Genomic DNA, 15,768 nt, shown 5'->3' with positions numbered 1-15,768 from the left:
TTTAATAGGTATGAATCCTGTCTTGAGTTATATTCCTCATACCCTATCACCATTTGTTATTTTATGTCCGATCCATAAGTCCCATCTTTTTCTAATGGCCAGAATTTGTGGAGACTTTTTTTTTTTTAAGATTTATTTATTTCGGGGTCGGCGCCGTGGCTCACTTGGTTAATCCTCCGCCTGCGGTGCCGGCATCCCATATGGGCGCTGGGTTCTAGTCCCGGTTGCTCCTCTTCCAGTCCAGCTCTGCTGTGGCCCGAGGGAGGGGGTTGCACTGAAGGATGGCCCAAGTGCTTAGGCCCCTGCACCTGCATGGGACACCAGGAGGAAGCACCTGGCTCCTGGCTTTGGATCGGTAGCTCCGTCGGCCATAGCAGCCATTTGGTGGGGTGAACCAGCGGAGAGAGGGCCTTTCTCTCTGTTTCTCTCTCTCACTGTCTAACTCTGTCAAATAAATTTAAAAAAAAAAAAAAGATTTATTTATTTCTTTGAGAGGAAGAGTTATGGGGTGGGTGGTAAAAGGTAGAGGAAGAGGTCTTCCCTCTGCTGGTTCATTCCCTAAATGGACACAACAGCCAGAGATGGGCCAGTCTAAAGCCAGGAGCTGGCTCCGGGTCTCCCTCATGGGTTCAGGGGCCCAAGCGCTTGGGCCATCCTCTGCTGCTTTCCCAGGCCATAAAGAGAGAACTGGATCAGAAGTGGAATACCTGGAAACAACCCAGTGCTCATATGAGATGCTGGCGCCACAGGCTGAGGCTTAACTTACTATGCCATAGCAACAGTCCCTGTGGAGACTTTTAACACTTTTTGTGACTTTAGATAGAATTTACATTAAATAGACATAATATGGCAGAAATAGTACTGCATTTAATGGAGAGACCAATTTGGGAACTGCATTGGTACATACATAGTACCAACTGTGGAGGCCATCCTTTGTAGGTGTTTGTTGATCTGAATGAGATTTTAACTTAAGTCCCCTGCTTAGTCTTTCCTGTCTTTCTCAGTGTCAGAAGGACCCCAGAACAGAGCTTTCAGAATACCTATAATGTTGTTAACCATTTAAAGGCATGTTTTTTTGTTTTTTGTTTTTTGTTTTTTGCTTTTGGCAGGCAGAGTGGACAGAGAGAGAGAGAGAGACAGAGAAAGGTCTTCCTTTGCTGTTGGTTCACCCTCCAATGGCCGCCGCGGCCAGTGCGCTGCAGCCGGTGCACCGCGCTGATCCGATGGCAGGAGCCAGGAGCCAGGTGCTTCTCCTGGTCTCCCATGGGGTGCAGGGCCCAAGGACCTGGGCCATCCTCCACTGCTCTCCCTGGCCACAGCAGAGAGCTGGCCTGGAAGAGGGGCAACCGGGACAGAATCCGGTGCCCCAACCGGGACTAGAACCCGGTGTGCCGGTGCCGCAAGGCAGAGGATTAGCCTAGTGAGCAGCGGCGCCGGCCTAAAGGCATGTTTTTAAAAAGTCACAGTGCCCATTAATTTTTAGAAGCCTCTCCAAATGGCTCTGCTGGGCCCAGCACCTTTATTTCATGTTGTGTTACTACTAGTTTGAATATGGTGAGTGATTTGCAAAAATGTAATAAGGACTTAATTTGAAGACCTTTTATTATAGGTCTTGAGCTTTTGATTATTGTAAGCCATTGGGGTTTCTCAACCTTAGACTTTAGGTATTTTGAACAGGGTAATTTATTGAGGGTTGTTCTGTGCGTTAGAGGGTGTTGAGCAGCATTCCTGACCTTTGTGGACTGGATACCAGTAGCACAGCCTCCTCCTGCCCCCTCCAGAGGATGCTAAATTAGTCCCCTGGAGAATGGGGCCGAGAGGAATCAGCTCTGGTTGACAACCACTCATGTAGTTTTTGGCAGGTTTTTGTTTTGTTTTGTTTAAAATGTGCTTAATTTAGTTTTCTTCCTGTTTCTTGTTTTGGGGTTCATTGAACTTTTTGGATCAGTAGGTTTATACTTTTCTTCAAATTTTTAGCCATTATCTCCTCAAATACTTTTTCTTGTGATCCTCCTCTCTCTCCTTCAGGGATTCCAGTAACATGGGTTTTCCTCACATCAATCCTGTAATTATCTTCATTTTACAGAAGAGTCACTTGAGGCATACAGAGGGTTAAAGCACTTACTGTTCAAGATTTGAACCCAGGCTGGCCCCAGCATCTGGTTTCCTGTCGTTTGGCTTTACTGCTATACTCACATTTTGGATCAGTGAGGAGCCATAAGTTAGATAGTGCCTCTTCTTTCCCTAAAGCTGAGTTGCAGAAAGCTGATCATAAAGTCTCCTGCAGATATGGGCAGTTCAAGCGTCCTTGCAATCTGAGTGTTGCACACTGCATTGTCTACTTTATCTAACAAGCCATGGGAGGAAATATGCCATGGACATTGCACTGACATCATTTCTTTCCCGTGTTCAGTTTGCTGTAGGATGGCAGGACATGAGGCACTCGGTGGATCTCCTTCCTTGGATAACAAGGAATCATTACAGTCTAACTACAAATGACTTCCAGAGTACAGCCAATTCCCTAAACTCCAAATGATTTGCCAGAGAGTGGCTCAGGATGAGGGAAAGTGCATTAGTGTATTCATTCATTTATTATTCTGTTACAACAGCAAGGGCCACCAAAAATCAGCTGGAACAGGAAAAGGACATCACCCAGATGATAGAGGGTTGTCGTGTTTCTTTTCTTTTTATTTCCTTTTTTAAAGTCAAGAGTTACAGAGAGAGGGGGAAAGACATCTTCCATCCACTGGTTCAATCCCCAGATGGCCACAAAGACCGAGGCTGGGCCAGACTGAAGCCAGGAGCTTCTCCCAGATCTCCCATGTGGGTAGTAAGGTCCCAAGTACTTGATTCATCTTCCGCTGCTTTCCCAGGCCATTAGCAGGGAGCTGGATCAGAAGTGGAACAACCGGGACACAAACCAGTGCCCAAATAGGATGCTGGTGTTGCAGGCAGAGGCATAGATTGTGCCACAACATTAGCCCTGGGTTGTTACATTTCTGTTTAGCTGTTTTCATTCAAAGTTAATGGAGTAAATGGTACTCAAGAAATCACCATCATTTTGAAGAGTAAGAGCACCCTATCCTAATGAATTGAAACTTGGAACCTCAGAGTACCTTAGAAACTCCACTATTTGTCTAAAATAAATTCAGTAACTATATATAGCAGATCATTCATTTATAATGTCCTCTGCTAAAAATGAAATTAAGAAATCAGATTTTTTGGAGCTGGCACTGTGGCATAATGGGTAAAGCTACCACCTGCAGTGTTGGCATCTCATATGGGTGCCAATTTGAGTCCCAGCTGCTCCACTTCTGATCCAGCTCCCTGCTAATACACCTGGGAAAGCAGCAGAAGATTACCCAAGTGCAGGCCCCTGTATCTGCAGAAGAAGCTCCTGGCTCCTGGCTTCTGTCCAGCCCAGCTCCAGCCATTTTGCAGTCATTTAGGGAGTGAAGCAGTGGATGAAAGATACCTCTTTCTTTCTCTCTCTCTCTCTCTCTCTCTCTCTCTCATTCTCTCTCTCTCTCTATGCCCCCCGCTCCATCTGTACCTCTGCCTTTGAAATAAAATAAATAAATCTTTAAAAAATGAAAGACATCAGATTTTCTAAAGAATGGTATGTAATATAATTTCCCCAATTAAATACTGAATTATCTTTTCATTACTACAACATAATACCCAAGACAAGCAATGAATGAAGGAAGGAGGTTTATTTTTGTTGACAACTTTGAAGATTCACAGTCCAAGATCAGGCAGCACCACGGATTTGGTGTCTGGTGATAGAGTTCTTGCTCACGGAGCCCTGAGGTGGCACAGGAAATCACCTGGCAAGAGGAGGTGATAAACATGGGCAGAGGAAGGCTCCCGTAGTGAACCAGGAAGTAAAGAGAGTAATTGGGCCCCACGTGGCACCCAATAATGATAAGCAACACTCTCTTTTTTAAAAAAAAAAGGTTTTCTTTTATTAATTTATTTGAAGGGCAGAGTTAGAGAAAGAGAGGGAGAGACAGAGAGAGAGAGAGAGCTTCCATCTTCTGATTTGTTCCCCAAATGGCCACAACAGCCAGGGCTGTGTCAGACCGAGGTTGGGAGCCCTGAGCTTCTTCTGAGTCTCCCACATAGGTGCAGGGACCTAAGTACTTGGATCATCCTCCTCTGCTTTCTCGAGCACATTAGCAGGGAGCAAGTACTTGGATCATCCTCCTCTGCTTTCTCGAGCACATTAGCAGGGAGCTGGATTAGAAGTAGAGCAGCCAGGACTCTTAACTGGCACCCATATGAGATGTTCGCATTGCAGACAGCAGCTTAACCCTCTACACCACAATGCCAGCTCCAACCAACATTCTTTTGAGCACTACCTTCCCAGGGCACACCCCCAGTGACCTTCGAACCTCCCACTACGCTCACTTCCTAAACACCATGATTAGATTAAGTTTATGCCCTTTTAATGTCTTATTGTTAAACTTTTTGGAAATTTGATTTCTCTAAACAGAAGGGGGTTTTTTTGCACATATCTACCATTTTAGCATAAATGTCTGTGCTTACAATAAAGTGGCATGGATCTTTTTTGCTCTTCCCCAAATATGATTTGAAAATGATAATGTTGACCAGCCTAAACATTAAAACATCTTTTATCCCATCATACACATACATGTTCATTCCTCCTTAACTCCTTTCTGGTTTTAGTTTTCTCTGACACTTACAACTGTTTAAAATTCTGCATAATTTCTTTGTTGTTCATTTTCTGACCTAGAATGTAAACAGAATGAGAGTGATTACAAATTTGTAATGATAGTAACTATAAACTTATATACTGCATATAAAGCATTATGGAAAGGTAACAGAGAAAGAATGCAAAATAATTGTTTTTTTTTTTAATCTTTACAAAAAATGTTTAGCAAATATAGACTGACTTTGCTTTTGATATCCCAAACTGAGAATAGTCCTTATAGGGCTGGTGTTGTGGCATAGTGGGTAAAGGTGCTGCCTACAATACCAGTATCCCATATGAGCACTAATTTGCATCCTGGCTGCTCTACTTCTGAGCTAGCTTCCTGCTAATGTACCTGGGAAGGCAGCGGAAGATGGCCCAAGGCTTTAGGCCCCTGCTACCCTCATAGAAGGCTTAGGTGAAGCTCCTGGCTTCTGGCTTTGGCCTGGCTCAGCCTTGGCTGTTACAGCCATCTGGGGGGGTTGACTAGTAGATGGAAGATGTCTCTCTCTCTAGCTCTCCCTCACTGTGGTTTGGACTTATAAATAAATAAGTAAATCTTTTAAGAGAGAGGGAGAGGGAGAGAGGGAGAGAGAGAGAGAGAGTCCTAGCTGTTGATACCTTCAGTCTGTAGCCAATACTGTGAAGTGAAGGAAATGTACTTTTTAATTAATCAATCCCCAAACAAGCTTGGCATGTTACAGTAACTCAGAATTCATATTCCTCCCTCGTTCCTTTTTTAAACTATTTATTTATTTATTTTCACTTTACAAAAGGCATGGAGGGAAGGAAGAGAGAGAAAGAGAGAGATACCTTCCATCCACTGATTTACTCCCCAAGTGTTTACAACAATGGGTCTGTGCTAGGCCAAAACCAAGCATCCAGTACCAATCTGGCTCTCTCGTGTGCGGGGCAGGGACCTAAGTACTTGAGCTGTCACTTGCTGCCTCCCAAGATGCACATCACTGGGAAGCTGAATCAGCGGCAGAGCTGAGACTTGCACCAGGCACTCCATATGGGAAGCGGGTATCCCATGAAGCATCTCACCTGCTGAGAACAAGCGCTCATTGCTCTTTATCTCTGATTCACAGCTTATATTGCTTTATACCCAATCTCTCTGATCAGCTTTGCTGGATCAACTTGAAAATTTTTCAGCATGAACCATAGCTCCTATATTAAGCAGAATATTAAGTATTTGCTAGATAAGTACTCATTAATAAAATAAATTTAGATTCTGAGCAAGATGGAAACACTATTAATTGTTATTAAATAATTTCCAAAGAGCCTCTGAACCTTAAAATAGGTTAATACAAATTGAGTGAGAATATACAGCATGGTCATTAATGGCTTTATCATCTGCACTGAGCAGCTGCAACATTAGCTCGTGGTGTTAAATCTCATACTAGAGGTCACAGATGTTTCCACATCACCACCTGTAAAGAAGGTTTATAAGGATTTATCTAGAATGCTAAATACTGTATATTGATCTGGACGATTCTTCCTAATGCTAATATTCATTCAATAATGAGAATTTAACTTAGAATCTGGATTTTGGCCACTGATAATTATGAAATATTTATTTTTGTGTTCTTCATTTTTATGCATGTTCTAATGTTATTAATGCTGTGGGCTAGCAACATGAAAACATTTCTAGATAGCTTAATGGGAAGATATGGAGACAATCATAAAACACAAAAGTTGATTATTAAGCATCTTCCTTATTACTTACTGTTGATCCTTAAAGACTCCAAAGGGATGGGTACTAAGCTGATCAGTTAAAATAACCACGTTCCAGAATCCTGTGAAGTCAGACAGTGGGAGGCCTCAGTGATGACTCAAATGGTTGAGTTCCTACCAGCTCCTGGCTTCAGCCCCAATCAGAGGCTATTGCAGCATTTGGGGAGTGAGCAAGTGGATGAGCACTCTCCCTGCTGTGGCGCAGCAAGTTGATCCTCCACCTCTGGCACCTGCATCCCATATGAGTGCTGGTTCTATCCCGGCTGCTCCTCTTCTGATCCAGCTCTCTGCTATGGCCTGGGAAAGCAACAGAAGATGGCCCAAATCCTTGGGCCCCTACACTAACGTGGGAGATCCTGAAAAAGCTCCTGGCTTCTGGCTTTGGATTGGCCCAGCTCTGGCCATTGTGGCCATTTGGGGAGTGAACCAGAGGATGGAAGACCTCTCTGTCTCTCCCTCTAACTGTCTGTAACTCTACCTCTCAAATAAAATCTTAGGCCGGCGCCATGGCTCAATAGGCTAATCCTCCACCTGCAGCGCCGGCAAACCGGGTTCTAGTCCCGGTCGGGGCGCCGGATTCTGTCCGGTTGCTCCTCTTCCAGGCCAGCTCTCTGCTGTGGCCCGGGAGGGCAGTGGAGGATGGCCCAAGTGCTTGGGCCCTGCAACTGCATGGGAGACCAGGAGAAGCACCTGGCTCCTGGCTTTGGATCAGCACAGCGCACCGGCCACAGCGGCCACTGGGTGGTGAACCAACGAAAAAAGGAAGACTTTTCTCTCTGTCTCTCTCTCACTGTCCACTCTGCCTGTCAAAAAAAAATAAATAAATAAAATCTTTTCTAAAAAATAGCAGATTACGGCCGGCGCCGCGGCTCACTAGGCTAATCCTCCGCCTAGCGGCGCCGGCACACCGGGTTCTAGTCCTGGTCGGGGCACCGGATTCTGTCCCGGTTGCCCCTCTTCCAGGCTAGCTCTCTGCTGTGGCCAGGGAGTGCAGTGGAGGATGGCCCAGGTGCTTGGGCCCTGCACCCCATTGGAGACCAGGAAAAGCACCTGGCTCCTGGCTCCTGCCATCGGATCAGTGCGGTGCGCCGGCCGCAGCGCGCCGGCCGCGGCGGCCATTGGAGGGTGAACCAACGGCAAAGGAAGACCTTTCTCTCTGTCTCTCTCTCTCACTGTCCACTCTGCCTGTAAAAAAAAAAAAAAAAAAAAAAAAAAAAAAAAAAAAAATAGCAGATTACATAGTATACATGATTGGGAAAGACTGAGACTGATGATTGCCATGCTATCTAACGAAATGAAGTTAGAGAAATACAGAAAGTTTTTCAGTTTGAATGACCCATTGAAAAATACGGACAAGGCCTAATAGCTGAGTTCTATCAGAAGCTATAAACCAGTTACAAATCTTTTGTACTGAGACATCAGGGTTAGGGAAGTTATAGAGAAATTTTGGTTTAGCTATTCTTAAATTTTTAAAGGTTTATTTATTTATTTGAGTGAGTTACAGAGAAAGAGAGGAGATACAGAGAGAGATCTTCCATTCACTGATTCACTCCCCAGATGTCTGCAACATCCAGGAATGGACCAGGCCAAAGCCAGGAAGCAGGAACTTCTGAGTCTCCCACATAGGTGCAGGGGCGCATTTCCCAGGCACATCAGCAGGGAGCTAGATTGGAAGTGGAGCAGCCATATGGGATGCCAGCAGTGTAGATGGTGACTTAACCTGCTGTGCCACAGCACCAGCCCCTAAACTCAGATTCTTAACCTTTGTTATTTACAAAGCTTTCCCAATTGCCAATCAGTGAGTAAATCACACTGAGAGGCAAAAACAAGTACTTTTTAGCCATTGGAGAGCCTGTATATATTGATAATAATCTCCTAAACAACTGTTTCATATGGTATTATTATGTTAGGGTTTTCACATTCTCATATAACCAAGACTGAGTCAATATGAATTTTTTAAAAAATTTATTTATTTATATGAAAGGCAGAGAAAAAGAGAAAGAGGGATTAACAGAGAGATCTTCCATCTGCTGGTTCATTTCTCAAATGGCCACAATGACTGGAGCTAGGCCGATCTGAAGCCAGGAGCTAGCAGCTTCTTCTGGGTCACCCATGTGAGTGCAGAGGCCCAAGCACTTGGGCCATCTTTTGCTGCTTTCCCAGACACATTAGCAGGGAGCTGGATTGGAAGTGGAGCAGCTAGGACTTGAAGCAGCACCCATATGAGATGCCGGCACCACAGGCCATGGCTTAACCACTATGCCACAGCACTGACCCTAGTCAATATGAATTTTTAAGTCTGTTCTAAAGCTACATTAAATTTTTAAGCATTTTTTCTTTATGTTCAGAATTTTCTAAAGTAGAAAGATAAGGATCTCCTGACCAGATTCTCCTAATAAGTGCTGCTGGAAATAGGAACTTAGCTTCCAGCTTTCTGTTTTAATGGATTTCTGGCTGCCCTGTGATTGACCAAAGACCAGTAAATCACCAGTAAATCCAGTAGGAGCTATATAAAGTGTGGATGTCATGGCTGTACTTTGCACCTTGGGTAGCTTCACTGGCAGGTCTACCCCAAGGTTAAGTTGGCCTAGAATTCCACAATTCCACTTACTCCCCAAAACTATTGTTAGGTAAAGTCTGTCTTAAATTTAGACCTCCCAAAGGGCTAAAGGACTCCAAGAAACTGAGTTGAAGTTTTAGAGTTGATTACCTCTTTTTAAAAACATATGTATTATTTGAAAGAGAGACAGAGATGGAGAATGTGGACGGGTTGGGGGACATCTGTCTTCAAACCTCTGGTTCACTCCCCAAATGCCCACAACAGCCAGGACTGGGCCAGGCCAAAGCCAGGAACCTGGAACTCAACCCAGGTCTCCCATGTGGGTGTCAGGGACCCCACTACGTGAGCCATCACCTGCTGTCTTACACAGTATACATGAGCAAGAAGCTGATCAGATGCAGAGCTGGAATTTGAACCCACGAATTCCGATATGGGTGCAAGTCAGCTCTTCCAGTGCAGCTGTGACACATACCTGCCTTTCTATTACCCCCTTGAAGAGTCAATTTGTTGTTCTTTCTCTCAGTTGACTACTAAGTCTATAGTGTTCCCAAATGACTTGTATGCCAAAATTAAGTATTTGGATTGACACTTTAATTGTGGGTAGTATTGATGATAGCATAAATTACTATCACAACATCTTCAGAGTGTTTATCAAACAGTCTTATAAAGAGCTTACTGTTTGGCCCAGGAATTTATTTTCTATAAGTTTTGGCTAATGAACTAATCAAACATATAATGATGTCGATGGTCAAAAAATAAATAGAAAAGAATTCAAATATCAGGCCGGCGCCACGGCTCACTAGGCTAATCCTCTGCCTTGTGGCGCCGGCACACCGGGTTCTAGTCCCGGTCAGGGCGCCAGATTCTTTCCCGGATGCCCCTCTTCCAGGCCAGCTCTCTGCTCTGGCCTGGGAAGGCAGTGGAGGATGGCCCAAGTGCTTGGGCCCTGCACCCCATGGGAGACCAGGAGAAGCACCTGGCTCCTGGCTTTGGATCAGCGTGGTGCACCAGCCGCAGTGTGCCAGCCGTGGCGGCCATTGGAGGGTGAACCAACGGCAAAAGGAAGACCTTTCTCTCTGTCTCTCTCTCTCACTATCCACTCTGCCTGTCAAAAAAAAAAAAAAAAAAGAATTCAAATATCAAATAGCTGAACCAATTACAGTAAACCTATGCAGTAAAGTTCCATGACATCCTTAATATATTATACAGACATTTATTAGATATATAGAAAATTCTCATAATATATTGATGAGTCAGAATGTACCTATTTATTATATAATTCCATTATAGGAGGAAAATGAGTGTACACATGTCCAAACCTACATAAACATTTTTAAAATAGTCTGAATATGTGTATTTCTAATCTGTCAGGAAATGCTGTCAATTACACCTTAAATAATCCAGAACCCCACCTTTTTTCACTACACTCACTGCTACTATCCTTGTCTAAGATGTTTTTATGTCTCACTTAGATTATTATTTCAATACCTTCCTAATTAATTACCCTTCTTTTAACCTTGATCCGCTAAGCCTGCTTAGAACACAGTAGCCAGAATGCTCGTTTAAATTTAAATGGATCATATCATTCCTTTGTTCAGAAACCCCCCTGGAGGCTTCAAGTCTATCTCACAGTAAAAGCCAAAGTCTTTGTTTCCAGGCCTATAAAGCCATATCACCATTTCTTTCAAGAAAAACACAGATATCAACAGGCACTAGAGTGCACTACAGTTAACTGTTTTTTTTCTTTTAGCCACAGTGACAAAAGGGTAGCTACTCTAATTACTTACCAATTCACAATAATGGTGAAGGATATTTGGAGTGGTAAGCCTAGCTTCTCTAATGGTTTTTGAAATGTTGTCTCCCTTTTCACACCTCATAAAATTAATTTTTAGTGTTTGTAAAGGCCATCTTTTAGCCATGTCTGTTTATTGGTACTGTAAAATTCCAAAAGTTCATTTTTTATTAGTCAACAGAAATTGAAAGGGAAAATACATTAGATTGTTATGGAGAAGAAAAAAAAAAGCAGAGACTTAGAGTGAGACTTAGAGTTAGAGACTTAGAGTGATAGCTCCATGGACAAGATACTTTGGATGTCTAGTATGTTATCTTAGATGAAGTTAAATGTCTTCATTCTTGAGGCCTCTGGACAATCACATAATTAACTTCAGTCTTCCTTTGCTCACTCTTCTGCCCCAGAGTTGCTTTTAAGAGAGTGTGTGTGTTGGATGCCTTATGTTAAGAAAAGCAGTGGTGGGTTGGAATTTGACCTAGCAGTTAACCACTAGTTATGATGCCTGTGTCTCACATTGGAGTACTGGGTTTGAGTTCAGCCTCCAGTCTTGATTCTAGCTCCCTGCTCATACAGACCCTGCAAGGCAGTAGTGATGACTCAAGTAGTTGGGTTCCTGCCACCTGTAGGGCAGACCTGGATTGTCCTAGCTCCCCACTTCTGCTCTGCTCAGCCCAGCCCTGTCCATTGTGAGCATTTAGAGAATGGACCACTGGATGAGAGCTCTCTCTCTCTCTTCCTCTCTCTCAAAGAAATAAGGAGTGACAAAGAAGAGCAGTGGTCCAAAACCCAGATTTATGAAGCAGGCAAATTAAAGAGTGATTACTTTTCTCACTGAAGAAATCACTGCAGCTTCTCTAAATAGTCTCAATTCAAATCTAGGCTATATATTAAAGTACTATTTAACTGCATTTGGTTCTTTAAAAATAAAAAAGATTGATTAACTTATTTAAGAGAGTTACAGAGAGAGAGAGAGGTTCCCCATCCGATGGTTCACTCCCCAGCTGGCCACAACGGGAGGAGCTGCACTGATCTGAAGCCAGGAGCCAGGAGCTTCCTCTGGGTCCCCCATGTGGGTACAGGGGCTCAAGGACCTGGGCCTCTTCTACTGCTTCCCCAGGCCATAGCAGAGAGCTGGACCGGAAGTGGAGCAGCCAGGTCTCCAACCGGTGCCCATATGGGATGCTGGCACTTCAAGTCAGGGCGTAAACCCGCTGTGCCACAGCGCCAGCCCCCTGCATTTGGTTCTAATGAAAAGAAATTATTTTATAGACTCAGGATAATATATTATTTAATGGGGGCTTATTACAAAATAGTAAATAGTTCAACTCGCTTCAGTACCCAGAGACAAAAATGTTAAAAGCAAAGGATTGTTTTATAAGAATACTTTTCTCTCACAGTCAAGGTCATCTGCCTGTTATGCTAAATTCATCAGGTGATCTTTCTTTGCCTTTTATAGGACCAACCCTGCTCATGATTTGTGCTTGGCTTCCTACACTTCACAGTGGTAGAACATTTGTCGGACACCAGGGCTCTTTCCACTAACGGGAGGAAGCCCTTAGATCTGGAACAAGACAAATTGAGAACACACTGGTCCTTAGTAAAATGTCAAAGTAGACTAAATCCTCTACCTTTCAGGAAGTTCGTTATCCAACAAAATTACTTTCTCTCCTTTGTGCAAATGGAATATGGATGATTTACCACCAATATTGTGGATGTGTAAATGTAATCTAAAATAAGGTCTAGTGGGAACCTTCACATGCAGAAAAGTAGTAAAATTTCCCATCTTGCTTAAATTGAGCAGAAAAGTTTGCTTTGTTGGGTAAGACACAGCTGAACACACCGTGGAAAGGACCTTCTGTACATAATTTCCCCAATAGTAACAACAATGAGAGGCACAAAGCATTCTGGAGGCTGTGTTACAATAGGAGCATTCCTTTTTTTGTTTAAGATCTGTTTGTTTATTTGAAAGAGAGAGAGGAGAGATTGATCCGCATCCACTGGTTTACTCCCCAAATTCCAACAACAGTGAGGGTTGGGCCAGGCTAAAGCCAGGAGCCTAGAACTCCACCCAGATCTCCTGCATGGATAGCAGGAGCCCAAGCACTTGACCATTGCCTGCTACCTCCCAGGATGCATTAATAGGAAGCTGGGTTGGAAGTGAAGTAGCCAGGACCCAAACTGACACTGTAATGTGGACTGTGGGTGTCCCAAGTAGAAGCTTAACCCACTCTACTAGAGTGCCCACCACCGTGATGAGAGCTTTCTGGTTGATAAAGTGGGCTTATTAGAAAGAAGGAGGCTCTGGAGCCCCATGGATAGAATCAGCCTCTTCCTTTAAGCTAATTCAGCTGAGCAGAGCCAACTTTTTGCTAAGCTACCAAAGGTATATCTGTATTTGTCTCTTCTCACCCTTCCTTCCATGTATTTTTCTAGCATTGTGTTCTACTCAACATCAACATCAGGAGTCCAGAGAAAAATTTAGGGGATAAATCTGATTTGTTGTCCCTTTTGGTTCTTTTACCAACATCTTAGCAAATACGCACATACATATATGTATATATTTGTAGAGCAACTTGGGCTGATGAAGAGGGAGACGTATAATACAATGATCAATACATATTATAAAAATACATCTTAACTCCTATGTATAAATGAATATTGTCCTTGTCAAAATTTTCTTCCTTTCCCTCTTCCAGGGCTAAGGACAGCTTTATATATTAAATAAAAATCACCATTCTTCAACTTTGAAAATTGCTCCAGTCACTGGTTTTATTCATTCTATTTTTCTCCCCTGAATTTTAGGAAAAAGAACTTTCCAGTTGTATTTTCCACATCTTCCAGATGTGACTGACATTTCTTAGTAATTTGTCTTCCTGTTCTTCTAAGTAATCATTTAAGCATATCTTGATTGTGATCATAGAGATAATCATTTAATTTAACAAGTCTTGCCTTTTTCCTGTTCTTAAAGATTTTATGTTTAATTCAGATTAACTCAAGTTTGGAAATTTACAAATTATCTAGTCTGATTGTACTGTTGATAGGAAATAACACATTTTTAGGTAATATGGTATGCTATTTGTTTCATTGTGACAGCCATCCTTTGGGACTCTGGACCACTAGGGTTCACGTTCCAACTCTTCTATTTCCTGGACACATAAGCCTCAGTTATCTCAGTTACTACTACAAGTTGAGTAGTCCTTATCCAAAATGCCTGGGACCAGAATTATTTCAGATTTTGGAGTTTTTTGGATTGTGGATTATTTGTATAGACTTTTGTGATGGAGAAACCCTAATCCAGAAAACCAAAATTTTGAGGATTTTGTAGCATTTGGGATTTCAGATTTTTAGATCAGGGATTAGGTTTTTAGATCAACTATACCACCTACTTCATAGTGTTTTTTGTTGTTGTTGTTGTTGTTGTTTTAGAATTAAATTAGTTACTGCATGTAAATTACCCAACACATGGTAACCTTCAGAATTATTAGTTACTGTATAATTTTTTTCATGCAAATGGAATTTTTTTCCCAGAAACTTTTTATCTAAGTTATACAAACTTCATGCATTTCAAAAATATAACTTTAGGAACATAGTGATTCTTCTCACCATACCCGCCCTCTCGCCCTTCTTCCTCCTCCTGATCCTATTCCCATTTATTTTTTACTAAGATCCATTTTCAGTGAACTTTATACACATAGAATTAACTCTATACTAAATAAAGAGTTCAACAAATAGTATGAAAAAAGCTGCTCCTTAACAGTCGGGACAAGCCTGTTCAAAGTCATTGCATCTCCAGAGTGTCAATTTCACATCTGTAAACTACCTCTTGGGCACTATTAGTTAACACAGGTAAGGGAGAACATATGGTATTTGTCCTTTTGGGACTGGCTTATTTCTCTAGTATAATGTTTTCCAGTTGCATCCATTTTGTTGGAAAGTGGGTATAAAACAACAGAATTTCATTTTTTTTTACCGCTGTATAGTAATCTGTGGTTTACATTTCCCATAATTTCTTTATCCATGCTAAAGTTGATGGACATTTAGGTTGATCCCATATTTTAACTATAGTGAATTTAGCTGTAGTAACATGGGGATATAGGTAATTGTTTCATATGCTGAGTTCATTTCCCTCGGGTAAATTCCCAGGAGCAGGATGGCTGGGTCATATGGTAAGTCTATATTCAGATTTCTGAGGTACTTCTATACTGTCTTCCACAATGGCTGTACTAATTTACTTTCCCACCAATAGTGGATTAAGATACCTTTTTCCCCACATCCTCATCAGCATTTGTTGTTTGTTGATTTCTGTATGAAAACCATTCTAACGGGGTGGGGGTGGGGTGTGAAACCTCATGTGGTTTTAATTTGCATTTCCCTGAGCATTTTTTTGTGTGTCTGTTGGCCATTTGGATTTCCTCTTTTGAAAACTGCCTGTTTAAGTCCCTGCCCATTTCCTAACTGAGTTGTTTGTTTTGTTGTTGTAGAGTTTCTTGAGCTGTGGCCATTACAGCCATCTGGGGAGTGACCCAGCAGATGAAAGATTTCTTTCTCTCTCTCTCCCCAACTCTGCCCTTCAAATAAATAAATATTTTTTAAAAAAAGATTATTTATTTGAAAGGCAGAGTTACAAGGGGTGGAAGGGAGAGGAAGAGAGAGAGAGAGAGAGAGATCTTCCATTCTTTGATTCACTCCCCAAATGACCACAACAACCAGGACTTGGCCAAGTGGAAGCTAGGAGCCAGGAGCTTCATGTAGTTCTCCCACATGGGTGCAGGGGCACAAGTACTTGGGCCATCCTCTGCTGTTTTCACAGGCACATTAAGAGGGAGCTGGATAGGAAGTGGAGCAGCCAGACTCAAGCCACTGACCCTATTCTACTTTTATTTTTGAAGAACTTTTAGAAGTTTTGTTAGTTTTTTTTTACCTGATCAACACTGTTTTACTCCTTTGACCTTTTTTGCCTTGTGG

At 42.5% G+C, this 15,768-nt stretch overlaps 1 protein-coding gene across 18 annotated transcripts in view; it reads left to right on the top strand.

The window, feature by feature from the left end:
• MICU1 (mitochondrial calcium uptake 1) overlaps positions 1 to 15,768 on the top strand; it is a 230,157-nt gene that overhangs the window by 105,198 nt on the left and 109,191 nt on the right. The window lies entirely within an intron of this gene.

Source organism: Oryctolagus cuniculus, chromosome 15, assembly GCF_051225735.1.
Source record: "Oryctolagus cuniculus isolate XC-2025 breed Fujian yellow rabbit chromosome 15, ASM5122573v1, whole genome shotgun sequence".
Taxonomy (NCBI): Eukaryota; Metazoa; Chordata; class Mammalia; order Lagomorpha; family Leporidae; genus Oryctolagus; species Oryctolagus cuniculus.
Note: the sequence above shows the minus strand (reverse complement) of the source record. Positions and strands in the feature narration are given on the sequence as shown.